This window comes from Artibeus jamaicensis, unplaced genomic scaffold, assembly GCF_021234435.1.
Source record: "Artibeus jamaicensis isolate MK-2021 breed Jamaican fruit bat unplaced genomic scaffold, CSHL_Jam_final scaffold_612, whole genome shotgun sequence".
In the NCBI taxonomy this organism is placed as follows: domain Eukaryota; kingdom Metazoa; phylum Chordata; class Mammalia; order Chiroptera; family Phyllostomidae; genus Artibeus; species Artibeus jamaicensis.
The window spans coordinates 8,980,191-8,996,485 of NW_026522049.1; positions in this window are offsets into that span (position 1 = coordinate 8,980,191).

Genomic DNA, 16,295 nt, shown 5'->3' on the forward strand with positions numbered 1-16,295 from the left:
AAAGGCGAATAGCAAAGTATGAAAACATCCTTAAGCAATTCTTCGTTTGCTTCTGGATTCACGACACTGCTTGGGCAACAGTGATCCCTTCGTACCCTTGCCTCTTCGTGGGTGCGTTTGTTTGTCTCATCCGGGTAAGTGTGTCTGGCCTTCCGATGGCTTTACTCCTACTGATAACTACACAGATATTCACACACAAAGCAGGTCCTGGGATGTCGTCACGCCCTGAGGATTGTGCTTGGAGAACAAAACTTTGGTCCGAGTGCTGTGATAAACAGATGTGATATTTCCATGCCCAATATATTTATTTCGAGAAAGGAAGAAGTGATATGTATCTAAGATTTCAGAATGCAGCGAAAGGGATAAAACCGGGAGGGAGTGTGGGCAAAGCTTGTCTTGCCTGCTACAGGGTCCAGAAAAACACAAATAGAAGAGGTGACCCTTCAGTATCAGCTTAAACCAAAGTGCTTCTCTCCTAACAGGCACATTTCTGTGCCTCTATACTTTAAATAAGACTCCTCTTGCAGGCAAATTGCAGGGAATCTTTACTACTAATTTACTCAGAAAATATCTGTCGAACTAAGTGATGAGGAGTAAGTATCAGAACAGCTGGCCATTCACATGGTCACTCCAGACTGCAATCTTTCAGGCCTCCTAGTGACTTTAGAAATAAAAGTGATGTATAAGAAAATCACCAGTTTAGTGGTCTTTCTGGCCTGATGTGTTTGCACAGTGATAGACTAAATCTGAATTCTGAATTGCCCATTCAAATTACAGAAAGATCCAGAAGGGAGATCTTTCTGTAAAGAAAGAAGAGTGCAAACAGCCCACGCTGCTAGGCAGTGCACACTCCTTTCTCGGACTGCTCTATGGGGTCACAGCCTTAGCATAAAAAATTGAAGATTAAAAAAGTTTTCTTTCCAGCCATGTCCCAACTATGAGGAGTTTCTAGCTCCAACTCTTAGAGGAGATTGAAGATATATTTCTCTTATGAAACAAAAGGAAGAGGGAAACCCTGAATATAATAATAAGCTGGATGAAAAATGAAACTGTTGTAGCCACCAAACAATGGCTTGCTTTTAACACATGAACAGAAGGAAGGACAACGACACTGGCTTCCTGCACCACCAGCTCTGGTTTGGATGACGACCTGCTTTTCTCACCTTCACCAACCCTGCTAACATCAGGGAAAGAAAACAATCGGGCTACAGAGCAGTGCTATGGAGATGCGGCCTGGCGTGATCTTAGGGATGGTCAAATCTCCAGGAAAAGCGATTGCACTTGACCTCACACTCCTATAGCCTGAGCCCTGACCTCTGACCATAGTGTTGAAGTCCTGAGAGTGGCAGGTCCTCAACTTAATTTTCAGGAGAAACTTTATCTGGCGAGCCAGATGGATGGATGGATGGAAGAAAGAAAGAAAGAAAGAATGATGAAATGAATGATGAATGGATGGGTGAGAGAATGATGGGATGAATGAATGGATGGGTGGATGGATAGATGCATGGATGGAGGGATGAATGGAAGAATGACAGAAGGAGTGAATAATAAGTGGATGGATGAATGAGAGATTGAATGAATGAATGAATGAATGAACGAATGAGTGGGAGATAGAGTGAATGAATGATGAATGAATGGATGGGTGGAGGGATGAATGAATGAATGGAGGAATGATAGAATGAATGGGTGGAGGAATGATAGAATGAATGGGTGAATGAATGATAGAATGAATGGGTGAATGAATGATAGAATGAATGGGTGAATGAATGATAGAATGAATGGGTGAATGAATGATAGAATGAATGGGTGAATGAATGATAGAATGAATGGGTGAATGAATAATTGAATGAATGGATGGGTAGATGGATGGATGCATGAATGAATGCAGGCAGGAAGCCAGAAGGAGTGCCTGACTGCCTCTATGGCATGCAGGTTTGCAGACAGCAGCCTTTCTCATGGCCCAAGCCTGCTTATGTTCAGAGCATCAAGACACTGAACACAGGGGAATGGGGATCATTCCACACGCTTCTGTCGCCACCTGCAAAGGGTTTCTCCAGCAGCAATTAAACACATGCTGTGGGACTGTCACACAGACCAGAGCCAGGCAATTGGTGGCACTGCCGTGGACATTCTCAGGGTCCTCGGGCGGCAGCGTTTCAGGGCCCAGGGGTGTCTCGGGGCCGAAACCCATTCCCAGGCGCTGACCTCCCTTCTGTTGAAATGGATTTGTTCTGTCACTTGCAGCGAGGACCTCATCATGTGCCGGGAGCACCCATAACCTTTGTGCTAATTCCCATGACATCCTCCGTGTCTCACTGTAGGATCCTGTGAGCAGGACTTTGGAGGAGCAGGGAGAACAAAGGATTTCTCGGCACATCTAAAGAGGGCTGCTTGTGTGAGCCTGAATGTAGGGTCATGGTCTGAAAGAGGCTGAGAACCCCCTACCTTCCCCTGGAAGGTTTTCAATGGGCTGACACACATTTTTAGAAGCGCGCTCCTGTGAGCCTCATTCGGCCATTCTTTTGTGCATTCAATGCAATCCCACCTGAATCGCCCGGCTCCCAATTGAGTGAATGCAAAAAATTCCAAGATGTCATTTTCCCTCTCTTATTTTCTTCTCTTTTAAAAAACTGTAGATTAGCCACCACGGGTGAGAACTTTGTTAGAGATCGGAGGTTTCGGGTAGGAGTAGAGGCCTCCTCCAATTGGTCCATCGCAACGCCAGTATAATTCACATGTGAAATGTTCAAAAATTCTCTGCAGATCACGCTTTCATCGCTCCTTTTTTCAGGAATAAAGGCTGCAGTAATACAGGCATCACGTGACTGCTGGTTGGAAGAGTATTTGCTTCAACTCATTTCGTGTATATTAGAAATCGCTGTAGCCACTGTTTAATTGGTATGCCAACTCGGACTCTAAAGACAGGAAAGGAAGTTGTCTGTGTGTGTCAGAGAGAAAGAGACAGGGAGAAACACAGAGAGAACTGTGACTCTATCACGTCTGTAGAGACTGAGGGCTGGAATTGAGATTACCAGCCAAGTTGGAGATACACGTCATATAATTTTATCTGAACATGAAAACAACAACAGGCAGGATCTAGGGAAAATCTATCATGATATTAGCACTGATATTTGCAAAGCATTGTGAACTCGCCTCCCTTCCTGAGCCCCAGCGATGGAGACCTGATGTAGCATCGTCTGGTATTTTTCACTGATGGGGCTGAACAATGAAACCCTCTTGAAACGACAGTCTCCAAACAGTTCTTATTAGACAATCACTGCAATAGTTTTGCTATGCACTTTTAAGAATGTAAATAGCCTAAATAACGCCATATTTTAATCTGTGTAATATAAATAATCATCACCAACATTTTATTGATCATCACTTATTATTAAACTGACAATGAATTATTCATGGTGGATCATTTCAATAATTCGGTAAATTCAACAATTTAACATGAGCTTCCTCATTTTAAATATCCAGGAACTTAGCTCATCTAATGGACTACTATGACCCAATAATACTATCGGTGGTTCTTATTAATGGCCAGGAGATACAGTACATTTATACCTAGCAGCTGACTGACAAATCTGCCCCCAACAGGACTGCGTGTTGGAATGAGACTTGCCGACCGCTGGTCTATCGCAGGCAGAGTGGGCCCTGCTATTGTTGCCCAGTCGTCCGTGTTGCTGGAAATACATCACACCGCTTTTCAAATATTTTGTGTTTGGCAAATCCCAAGACTGGTTTTTGCCAAACACTGGCTCTCCTAATGCTTAAGCCCATGTGTTCTTTAAGGAATCTTCGATCCATATGTTTCTGATGTGTTTGCATGTAACTCGCCCAACTGGCGCCTTCAGAAAAATTACACCGATGTCCAGAAGGCCTTTAAACGTAATTTTACAAGCGCTTTCCCTTTCAGAATGCTATTTTCCAAGAAGAATCAATGAACTAGAAGAAAACACTGTATTTGGTGAGTGTCGGTTGAATTATCAAAATCCTACAATGAACCTCAAGCTTGGCCAGCATCTCCACCCCATTATCAATAAGAGTATTATTATTGAAATTGGAAATGCTGTCATGTATTGAAATAAAGGAATGCCATTTTACATGCATATTACACATTCTGGTACATTGCCCTGGCTGGTGTGGCTCAGTGGATTGAGTGCTGGCCCTCGAACCAAAGGGTTGCCAGTTCGATCCCCAGTCAGGGCACGTGCCTGGGTTGTGTGCCAGGTCCCTGGTAGGGGGCACTGGAGAGACAAGCACACATTGATGTTTCTCTCCCTCTCTTTCTCCCTCCCTTCCCGTCTCTCTAAAAATAAATAATTAAAACCTTTTAAAAAATTAAAAATGCTGGTATAGTATCCTTTAAGCATAACATTGGTAGCCGATCAGAAAAACATATTGTACCTTTATGAAATCAACAGAACTACTGTCTTTCAAATAAACCCATTCTCAGCCAAAGTAGATCTAGGCAAATAAAAAATAATAATGAAATGAAGTGAAATGAAATGAAATAAAATAAAATAAAATAAAATAAAATGAAATAAAATAAAATAAAATAAATATTCAGGAGATTTTTTCACTCTGGTCACACTTCCAGATCGGTGCTTGGCTTCACCTGCACCAAAGTGATTCTTATCCATACACAGGGCACAGTTTAACTTTTTTGTTTCCAGGAAGTGCCTGCCACCTGGTGCAAATTCCAAAGCTGAACACGTGAAAATAACCAACCGCACTTTTCCAACCACCAGGAAGCAATTAATTTCTAGCCTCGTCAGCTCCAGGATGGCATTCTGTCGTCCTTAAGAGGGGAGAGAACTCGAGAGAACGTATGATACATTGCAGAGTGAATGATTATTCACAGCCCCGAGGCCGGCCCATGTTTCAATAAGACAAATGGCCCCAGAGGCTTCCGGTGGCAACCAATGATAACTCATGATCCCGAGGCAGAGTGGGTGAAAATTACAGAGAATTGATGAAAATCAGGAGCAGGAGGACAAATGGTTTTAAAGAGAAGGATCTGTGATTATTATTTCCTCAGCCTTCAGCTTGATAAAGCTCGAATCCATTCCCTTTGAAAAACCCACAGCAGCCGTAGATACTATACGTCAGTGGAAAAGTGGCTGCATTTGTTTTTTTGCCAATGGCAAAGGACGAACTCCTCAGTGTGGACGGAGGAATGAGCCCGCGAGGGAAGGGAAGATGCATTTCCAAGGGGATGGCTCACAGGGTTGACAGTCTTCCCCTTGGTCAAGTTCGCACTCAGATGCGGAAGGGCTGCGTCCACCTCGGTCCTTCCTGCGCTGTTGCCGAAAGGGCAGTTGAGTCCCCTGTGTTTTAAAGAAGCACGTACATGTTTTCAGAGCTGGAAATGATTTACTAAACAGCCAGGTGACTGCTATGTTACATTTGTTTTTGCGTTTGTTTGTCGCTGTCATGGATTGATCTGGAAATGAGAAAGGATGCTGAGGGCCCAGGTAGGATTCACAGCACTGTGTCCATGAGTGAGTCTTCAACGTTCCCTGTGAGGAAGGAGGGAGGCTTGGGGTCACGGGAGTTTACTCGGGTCCCTTGTGTAATGCAGGTATGTCGCCCTGGCTGGGGTGGTGGCTCAGTTGGTTGGAGCATCATCCCACAAAATGAAACGGCGCTGGTTCAATTCCCAGTCAGGGCACATACCTAGGTTGCAGGTTTGGTGTCCAGTCTCAACATGTACGAGAGGCTACAGATTGGTATTTCCCTCTCACGCTGGTGTTTCTCTCCCTCTCTTTCTCCCTCCCTTCCCCTCTCTTTAAGTTTAAATAAATAAAAAAATTAAAAAAAACACAGGCATATTCTCTGAAATTGACTAACAGCTGTATTCTCCAGCAAAGTACTTTCTGGAATACGTTAGTGGGTCGCTTCGTTTGGTCACCTCAAAACCAATCCTTAGTGTCACTGTCACATTATACAGTTTTCTCCGCCACCATCGTTCTCCCCGAAGGGCAGGAGAACCAAACACCACTGCTTCCTGAATCTCTGAACGACTGGAGGAAGCACTCAGTCAAGCTCTAATTCCATCTGGGCATTTCTATGGCATTAGAACCGGAAACCCCCCCCCCCCATTCCATCTCCCGGTAGGTGCGAGCCACTCACTGTCATTCCGAAATTTATCTGTACTTACTGTGCTTTCAGTAACACAGGAGAACAAAAATGTGTGCGTCCTGGCTGAATGGACACACAGTTGAGAGCCACCTGGCCCATGACCAGGAATCCCTAACTCAGTCCTTCATCCAGGTGGGTGGATAGAAGATGACCACAGGCAATCCATCGTTTAATGAAAGAATCTAAGCACTCTATTTGAACACATTAACACACCTTCAATGTCATTGCGTTAGACTTCTCAAAAAGAAGCGAGGAAGGCATCCTGGACATTGTTTGAGGAAAAGCTAAAAACTTTTAGGAAACCAGTGAAAAGCATAATGCTCTACAGTGTCTACTGTCCTTCTCTCTGCATGAGCGAGGACAGCCCACTGTTTTGCAAATATTTTCTTCAAGCCTTTACCACCAATTCCATGTTGATGGCGTCCTAATGGGCAGCTTTTTAATTTAAAAAATGGTGAAATCTAAATTGCGACTGTTTCATGTTTATTGCTTTCTGGGCCCTCTCTAAGAAACTTTTGCCTGCCCCCCAAGGCACAGGTCAAGATTTCAAAGTGTTATCCATCAGAAGGATATAATCATTGCGAATGTCTATCACCTAACAAAGGAGATCCCAGCCACATGAGGCCAAACTGGCTGGAGTGAAGGAAGGGACAGACACCTGAACATTAATTACTTGCAGAGGTAAATACCCCACTTTTAACGATGGATGGAACAATTTGCAACAGATTTTTAAAAAATAGAAGACCTGAGCGATACTATAAATCAACCAGATTTAGCAGAAATTTATAACATCAACACATCACCAACCAAGCAACTTGCTCTGAAACATCAGTTTCTTCAGCTTTACGGCAAATCTGCCTCTGCTCGTTTCAACCTTTGGGGGCAACATGTTTTCAATCTGATTCAGGAAACCAAAACAGCGCTCAGTGTACGCTCGCTAAAGTCCGTTTAATAAACAATGACATTGATTCATAAGGGAGTGAAGTTCACGTACGTTCTGTGGATTTCACGCCATCCAGTCCCACTGACTGTGGTTTTTACCTTCGGTGAGACCGACAGTTCTTCTCAACAGGCTCAACATCTTTCACGTACAGAAAAATGGGTTTCCCCCTGGGTCTCTCCAAATAATTTTTTTACAGCTTGCTAGGATCGCAAATTGAACATGTGACTATCCTATCATAGGCCTTTGGAGGTTAAGGTCTGAATGCTTTTTTGGGGAAGAACAAGGAGAAAAAGCAAGGGAGAGAGCCGGGTTTTATTCCCCGCGTCTCTGTTTACCACCCGTCCCCCTCCTCATTCCGCCCCCCCGGGGTCTGTTTATACATTAACGCCCGAGCAGGGGAATAGCCCAGACGGCGCGGATTCATCTGGACCCTCACCACAGCAACACGCCTCAGCATACACCCGCGTCACGTCTTGCTCAGGGCCCTGCCTGTTGGCCTGGAATAAGATCTGTGTGTTTTCCCCACGTTTTCAACTTAACTCCATGTCGAGCCCATAAGCCTGCCTACTTGGATGCCTGATCAAAGCTTTTACTTATGAGGGAACAGAACGGCTCCCACTGGGGTAGAGGAGCCACGAAGATTGCTGCTAAATTACTACCGTGTTCATCAAATCACCCACCTTCTAGATACCATCTCTCCACCCTGCCATCGGAGAAGATAGAAGCGAGGAAGCCCGATGGGCAATGTATCTCATCGGGGGCCGGGTCACCGGGCCTGGCGCAGTGGAGTGAATTTGTCTGTAGCTTTTCTGCAAAGCATTACTTTGAATGGAGCGGATATCATAAATCCAGGCTTGTTGAGTTATAAAAAAAAAAATTGCTCTTCCCTGTCATGGAACGAGTCTGTCAAATGTGACCACTTCTGTGAAATGACTCAAATTATGCTTATGATTTTTTGGTGCTGTAAAAGGATAATTAATACAATTTCAACATTTTAAAAAGGGCATAATATTTGAGGGTGCAAGCTTGTTTTGTGGGCTTCACTGTAATCAACCCGCTCGACTATGATGCCAATTCAGAAGTGTGCAAGCTTAAGAAAATGGTTCGGAGCATCCAGATTGGATATGCCTGTATTACAAAACAGTGGATATCTAATTAACAATTAGGACGCTGCTGCAAAAATTATTTCAAATGACAGCAGTTTGGGGGACCAACATCATAGCGCACACATGAAACTTTGGTTTTAATAATCAGCAGTGTTCAAATATTATGAGATCGCTTGTCTAGTCCTGCATTAGTAAATTAGTAACTATTCTTTCCAATGAACAGATGACATACACTGAATGTATACTCACTTGGAAGTGTTATTAAGTCTATAAATATGTCATATTTAGTACGAGGGCAACCAAGCATGGAAATGTGACCCTCTGTGAACATTCTGATATTGAAATTACTTGGAAGCAGTAGGAATCTTAAAAGAGAAAGGGAAAAAAAGACCGATTTTGGCATTAGAGAAAATTTGGTTTTTAATAAAGCCATGCTATTTCCCTATGATTTTATTTTAACCTCTCTTAGTCTCAACCGCTCATCTTTATTTCTTTGCTTTTTAATGAATTTATTCGGGTGGCACTGGTTAGTAAAATTATACAGGTTTCAGGCGTACAATTCTATAATACCTCATCAGTACACTATACTATACGCTCACCACCCAAGTTGAGTCTCCGTCCATCACCATGCACCCCCTACCCTTTCTCCACCTCTCCCCACCCCCTCCCCCTGGTAATCACCCCACTGTTATCCGAGCCCATGAATTTTTTTCTCTTTTTTCTTTCTTTTTTGCTCTATCCGCCCACACCCCTAGCCAGCGACATAAGTCCATCAGAAAAAGACAAACATTGTATGATTTCACTCATATGTGGAATCTAATGAACAAAATGAACTAACAAGCACAATAGAGAAACGCATAGACAGATCCTTCCTCTTTAACCCGGCATAACGATTCCTTCACTAGGGCGTGAGAAAAAAATAGATGAGTGCGTACACACAGTATCAGGCCCTAAGGGCACTCAACAACTTCGGCTGCCTTCTCCACAGCTTTGCAAGATTAGTTGCTTGAGAAGGGCAGCATCAATGGATTTTATTCAATAACTATGACAACTGTGTGCACCTTTGTGACTTTCAAAGCTTCAAGGAACGGTCTCCAGGTTTTTTTCCCAAAGTGTGGGTATGCACACGCATATCCAAACACATAAAACTCCTCCCCCTTTTTATCCATCCGTTTTCATGGCTCTCATTCATTCTTACCCCAGACACCTACTTCCACTTACAGTACAATCGCTTTGGGCTCCTAATTTTATTTGAAATGATCAAAAACACAATGGTGAGGAACTCAGCGTGGACGCCATCAGTGGAATCCAAGGCTCGGGTGCGGTTTGATAAATGCCCCTCCCACACGGCTTCACTAGAAATATTTGTGTTTTAACAAGAACTACAGTAAGGGTTCCACAGGGAGATATTGCATCAGGTGATCAATAACTTGGTTCCCTGTGTATGTGTCAGACTTTGTAAGTTGCAGGTTAGTCAGATGGAAGAGGATGAACTGGGTTCTCCACTCCTTACCTGTTTGACCTTGAGCGTGGTTAACGAACTTCTCCACACCTTGTGGTTCTCTCCCCTTAAAGGGGATGGTAATAGTGCCCACCCTGTAGGGAGGTTTGAGGATTAAATGAGATGGTGGTGTGAGGGGCTTAGGATAGGAGCCTGGCCACATTTGTCAGCTCTTCTTTGGGTTCCTACCTAATTGCCTTATGTAAAAAGGAGGGGTCTCCCCTCTCAGTCACACCAGGGCCCACAAACCAACCAACTGACCAAACAGACTCAACCATTTCAAGTGGAAAATTTGGTTCTCTATGATTTTATTTTGCTAGAATAAGTCGTTTGACTCTACATTCAAGACCGGGTGGCGGAATGCAGAACAAGACAGAGTTGAAAATTCTTAAAAATTTTAATGTGGGTAAATGCAACTCTAATTTACTGACAGATATTAAAGGGCACACTAAATTGGATTATTAAATAAGCATTTAACTATGATTTAGATTTAATCAAACAATTATGTACATTAACTTATAATTGATCATTATTAAATGTATAATTAGTGAGCTGGAATAACCAAGGAAAAGATAAAAGTCTATCATTAATCTATTATTCACTCTCAGTACGTAAAACTCTAATAATCATTGTCATATAATATAATTATGAAGTTATAAATATAAATCAGATTACGGGAAAGATGGATTTAAAATCCGTATGCATTTTATGTAATTACTATAAATTTGATTATGGATACGTAGCTAAACTATAATGCTGAATTTGAGAGAGAAGCATTTCTGACTAAAGCCTTGACTGCTGGTCTCAAGCTGTTTAATTTTATAACGCTTGGGCAGTTGGTGGCAAGAAATAGGGAATAAGACAAAGATGCCACGAACGGGTTACGGCTAAATTTGCATTTACGTGCACAAAGATAAGAGTTTTGGAAAGGTAAGACTGAAAGAGTCTTATGAAGTTAGAATATTTTTAATTTTTATGGAGCTTCAAGTAGATTACTCCTTATTATAATTACACTGGTGACGTTGCGTGTCCCGATCATGCCTACTGATAAGGCAGCATGACCCACGGGGCCACCCACGCTACAGCGACTGTGCAATTTTTAATATGTTTTCCTTGTGGGAGGGCTCCAGACACGTACGCACTTTTCCCTTCCATATGGAAACCCTCACGTTTTTAGTGTCCAATGAAACTTTTGAGAAACTATAATTACAGAGAAAAACTTCGCACTGATTTATTTTTATTTCAAATATTGGTTTTTCTATCATGCACAGGAAGACATCTGAAATTTGTTTGGGGTGAGTAATCTAACTCATAGTTGGGCCCTATCATCAGAATGGGAATAATGCGGAGGGAGAAATTCTCCACACCGGTAGTAAATCTATCAACTTCTCAAAGGGGAGCAGATGGATTGGTTACACCCGGGAAGGCGCCCTGCCTCAGCCCCAAGGGTCAACCCAGGGGGGCACTCGGAGACTCTGTGGATTCTGGGGACTGAATAGTTTGTCACCTTATCACAATGGAGTTAAATTAGAGATCTGGACTGTCTCCAAACATTTGGAAATTAAACCACAAACATCTTACTAACCCATGGGTCGGAGAAGAAAACACAAAGAAAATTAGGAAATATTTTGAACTGAATGAAAGTATAACATATGAAAAATTATGGGATATAGCTAAGGCAGCATTTAGACATTTTTGGTTTGAAATGTCTTTTTGAGGTGTGAAGAAATGTCTCACATTAGTGATCGAAGAGCAAACTAAACCCAACGCAAACCACATAAGAAGAATGGTAAGGATTAGAAGTCAGTGAAATAGGAGAGAAAAATAGTAAAGGAAATCTATGAACTCAGAAGTTGGTTTGTTCAAACGGTCAACAAATTTGGTAATCCTTTAGCCAAACTGACAAAAAAGAGATAAGATATTAAACCCAGGAATGAGATAGAAATCACCACCAGACCCACACAATTCACATGATTCTAGGGAAATCCAATGAACAAATATAGGTCAAAATGTAGACAATTTGGATGAAATAGATGGAGTCCTCAAAGGACACAAATTCCCAAACCTGCAACACAATGAAGTAGAATAAATGAATGCATTGAGAACAAGTAAAGAAATTGAGTATACAATTTAGAAGATTCCCATAAAGGAAATTCCAAGTTCAGAGTATTTCTTGGTCGACTTATAAAATATTCAGGGAACACCACTATTTCAAAGCTCTATTGGAAAATACAGGGAGGGAAATACATATGTCCCGACTCATATGAGGACGTCATTGTCACTATGGCACTGAGGCCACAGGAAGCCATCACAGCACCACAAGAAAGAGAAACCCCAGACCAGCGCCCCTCAACCCAGTGACGTGAATTTCTCCAACAAAACATCCCTAGCGACCCAACTCCTTCACATAGAAAAAGCCTCAAACAAGTGGGGCATATCCCAGAAACGCGAACCGAGGCTCACATCCAAAGACCAATGAAAGCGATGCACCGTATTTTTAGAATAAAGAAAAAAAAAACATAGTATCACTCCAATAGATGCAGAAAGGGCAGTTTACAAAATGTGACACACACGTGTGATTGAATCTCTCAGAAAACTGAGAATAAAACGGAGCTTCTAATTTCGGGAAACAGGCACACATGCACATATATGAAATAGCTAACGTCAAGTTTGATAGTTGAAGACTGAATTCTTTGCTCCTAAGATTGAAGACATGGCAAGAGTATCAACCGTCACTGCTTTCTAGCTAACACTTTCCTGAAAGCTCAAGCAGGTACAATAATGGAGAGTGGGGGAAAAGTTAAGGCATTGGGCTTGCAATTGAGAAGTGAAACTGAGGTTACACAATCCTGCAGGTCTTTGCCGGATTGGGCGAGACAACCCAAAAACGTATACGGAAATCAAAAGTACTGAGAACATCCAAAGCAGTTTTGCAAACGATGAACAAAGTTGGAGGCGTTACACTGTTTCTCATCAATATTTTTTAAATTTTATTTATTTATCTTTAGAGGGGAAGGAGAGAGGGAGAGAAACAAAATCACCCCCTGCAGGGATGAGCCCGCACCCAGGCATGCTGACGGACCCCCCCCCCCCACCACCAGGGCCAATATTTTTATTATTGAGTTCATTGGGATGACATTGGTTCATAAAGTTACATGGGCTCCAGGCTCTCTATTCTACAACCCACCATCTGTGTATTGTATGTGGGGTCACCACCTTTATTAGTTTTGTTTTTTTTTGCCAGGGAACAAATTGCCCTGAAGTTACAAGCGTGGCTGGGCTCTCTGCTCACGGGCTGACGTTGAGGGACCGACAACCTCTGTCCTCCACTGTGTCCTCAGATGCCCGCTCCTGGAAACACCCTCTCCCGGGTGCAGAGCCCAAGTGCCTGTCACCACGCTGGCCATCCCTCAGGGGCTGCTCCGGGCTTCCCCACCCACCCACCTGCGTTCCTGGTCTCGCAGACGCCTCTGTTCATAGGATGCTACAGAGTGTCACATCTTTGTCACATGCAGTGTCCCTCTTGCACACTCTCTGCTGCTAACCTGTCCAGGAAAACTGCATCCCTAAAACACTCACAGGATTCGGCTGGACCCAGCCCTTTGGGATGAATCCAACTCAACTGATTAGCGACTTCAATCACATATGCAAAGTCGCCTTTGCCACATAATCTAATATATGATCTAACATAATCAAGGTGTGATGTTTTATCCAGGTCCCGGGGATTATCAGAGAGTGATTTTATCTTAGTTGGTCGTCCCAGGGATGAGGGCGGGACCTCTTGGAGCAAGAGATCTAGATAAAGGCTTTAACTTACCAATGAGCGCTTTAAAGCCAAAACATTTTTTTATGGCTTGTCAACAATATCCCTGCAATAGCTCATTAATTCGGACCTATGAACTTCTTCTCCCTTTTAATTACTAAAAACAGGGAAAATACCTAAGAGATTTTTAAAGTCGCAGCAGAGACCTGCCCTCCCTTACCGAAATGTTAAGTAACAAAAGAATTCTTAGAGCCACTTGGAGTTACTACAATTCTGCGGATAGGAAAACGAGGCAAGCTAGGGAGAAATACCATTCTATTTACTGGTTCCGGTGGACTTGTCTTCATGACCACCACTGTGGCTCAAGGTCAAAGTCACGGCAGTACAAAGGGGCGAGTCCTGAGAGTCTTTTTTAGGGCGATTTCGTCCACCTGATCTGTTAAGGCTTTGTCTTCATGGGGAGCCATGCGGGAGCGCGCTTCAGACCAGTGAACAGGAGGCCCTGCTTTGCTGGGCACGTCATTTCGCACACAGCTCCGTGGGGGCTGTGGCCTCCCGGGCTCCGCTCGCCAGGCGGCTCCTTGTCCCTACACGGGCCATCCCCACGTGTGGCTTTGCCTGGGCGCTGCCGCATCTCCATTTGAGAAGCAATACCCCGCTCCCCTCATCCTGTGTGGCTGTCACAAGCTTTAGCTCCTGCGAGTTATTATTAGAAAAAAAAAGAAGCAAGCATGAGCTTTGCAAACCTGTTCCACTCAGAGGGCTCACCTTGAACCTCGGCCACGGCATCACTCACAGGTGCGCTGGTAGATTTTTGGACTATTTTCCTGTCTTTGGAATTATTGAACCTACACTCAGCGAAGAGATTTTCTTCATGCGTGCCTTTAGGGATGAAATGTAAGGCTCAGCACCCCAATAGGACAGAGATACAATATTTATAATCTCCTGCAATATGATATGTGACCTCTTAAGTCTGCTTTTTAGAAGACTTTATTTATTTATCTTTAGAGAGAAAAGAAGGGAGGGAGAGAAACATCGACATGTGGTTGCCCCTTGCACGCCCCCCACAGGGGACTTGGGCCGCAACCCAGGCATTTGCCCTGACTGGGAATCGAACCAGCGACCCTTGGTTTGCAGGCCAGCTCTCAATCCACTGAGCCACAGCAGCCAGGGCTGACCTCTCCATTCTTTTAATAGAGATGATTCCCCTGAAATGAACATATATAGTAAGGACCAAATAACTAACTAAAAGATATCGAAACATAAATATATTTTATGAGCCTCTCATTCTGTTAGCAAGAAAGAAGAAAAGAAGGAAGGGAGAAGGAGCAGACAGAGCAAGCGCATTTGATAATCATATGATAATAATTTTTAAAAAAACACAGAAAAAGCCTCATTAAAAGTGAAATGGAAACAACCAAATGAACCTTTTCCATCTCTTTTCACAGCGCCCAGTCGAGACTGAGTCAGCCCCTGTCAGAGCCCAGGGGCAGGGGGCCAACCCAGGGGGTTTGGTCCAGGGGTAGGTATTTCAGCTCCTGCTTACTTCGCAGACAGATGTCCGAGCTGGGGTTTGATAACCCCGCCCGAGACTTGGGGTAAACGCCCCCGAAAGGCCTCCCGCCAGCCGCTTCCCCTCCCCAAAGCCCATCTCAGATGCAGCGTTAAGAAGACGGCGCCCGAACGGTGTTAGTCCTCCATTGTAAATGTTTGAAATGGTGCCCCCTGCCCTGCACATCTCTGCACAGGGCAGGCAGAAAGTCCTCCCTGGCCTTCTTGGAATGATAAATAATTCAAGCGGTGTGTGCCTCAGAGAGGCAGGAATGAGGTCGCTATGTGGTCGCAGGAAAGATATGTTCCTAATCTGCAGACATCTAAAAAGGTGCCCGAAATGTGTGTTTGTGCATCATTTTGGAATGAGTATTTGGGTGGCTAGGTGTCTGGTATTATAAGCTTCTGGCAGGAGAGTGGACGGAAGGTAGGAATCGAGTGTTTAATTGGCTGTTTAGGGGACATTATACATTTGGAGTAGCTTTTCATGAAAATCATACATTTCTAAAGCTTCTTGTGGCAAAGAAATGCCGGTCAAGGTGTCCAGCCCTTGTCTTCCTTCATCTCAATAAAGGGAGAACGCAACCAAATACAGGTTGCCTTGGCTCTCAGTCGTATGACTGTCCCTCTCTCAATCTGGGGACACCTTAACATCTGTCCTGACGTCTAGACACGCTACTAACTATTCTGTGTTTTGAGAATGACTTCCCATTGATGAAGTTGTTGGAAAAGCTGAGTTTTTTCCCCCTAGTGAGTTCTTTCCTGCTGCACAAATTCCCTTGCGTAGGAAAAAACGGCCCGGCCACAGCAGCGGGCTGAACCTCTCTCGGAGGTAAACGTGCAGGTCGCCGTGGACGCGCTGTGACATGTCATTGAAAGTAAAATGTTTAATTAGAGTGGACATTTCTGAGCCTGCTTCTGGCAGCAGCCATCTTGCTGAAAAATTATATTTGTTCCACTGGCAACCTGGGAGAACAGTTCGAGAGACTGTGAGTGCAGGTCCCATCCAGAAGTAAATGGGGTGAACATGGAAAATGAGCTTGAATGCTGGTCCTACAGGCCGGGCATGTCCCCAAGACGTGTCCTGGTACAGACCTGCCAGAACCGTAGCTGCCACTGTAGCAGTTCCTAAGTCAATATTAATTATGACAAAGCATCCCCCCCTCCCTTCAAATAACTGTCCCTTTTACTCATGTCTGCGAGTTTTCTTAACAATCGGGCTTCAGATACTACAGCCTTTTTGTCCAGCCTAAAAGGTGAGCACACTCATCATCTCTAAAG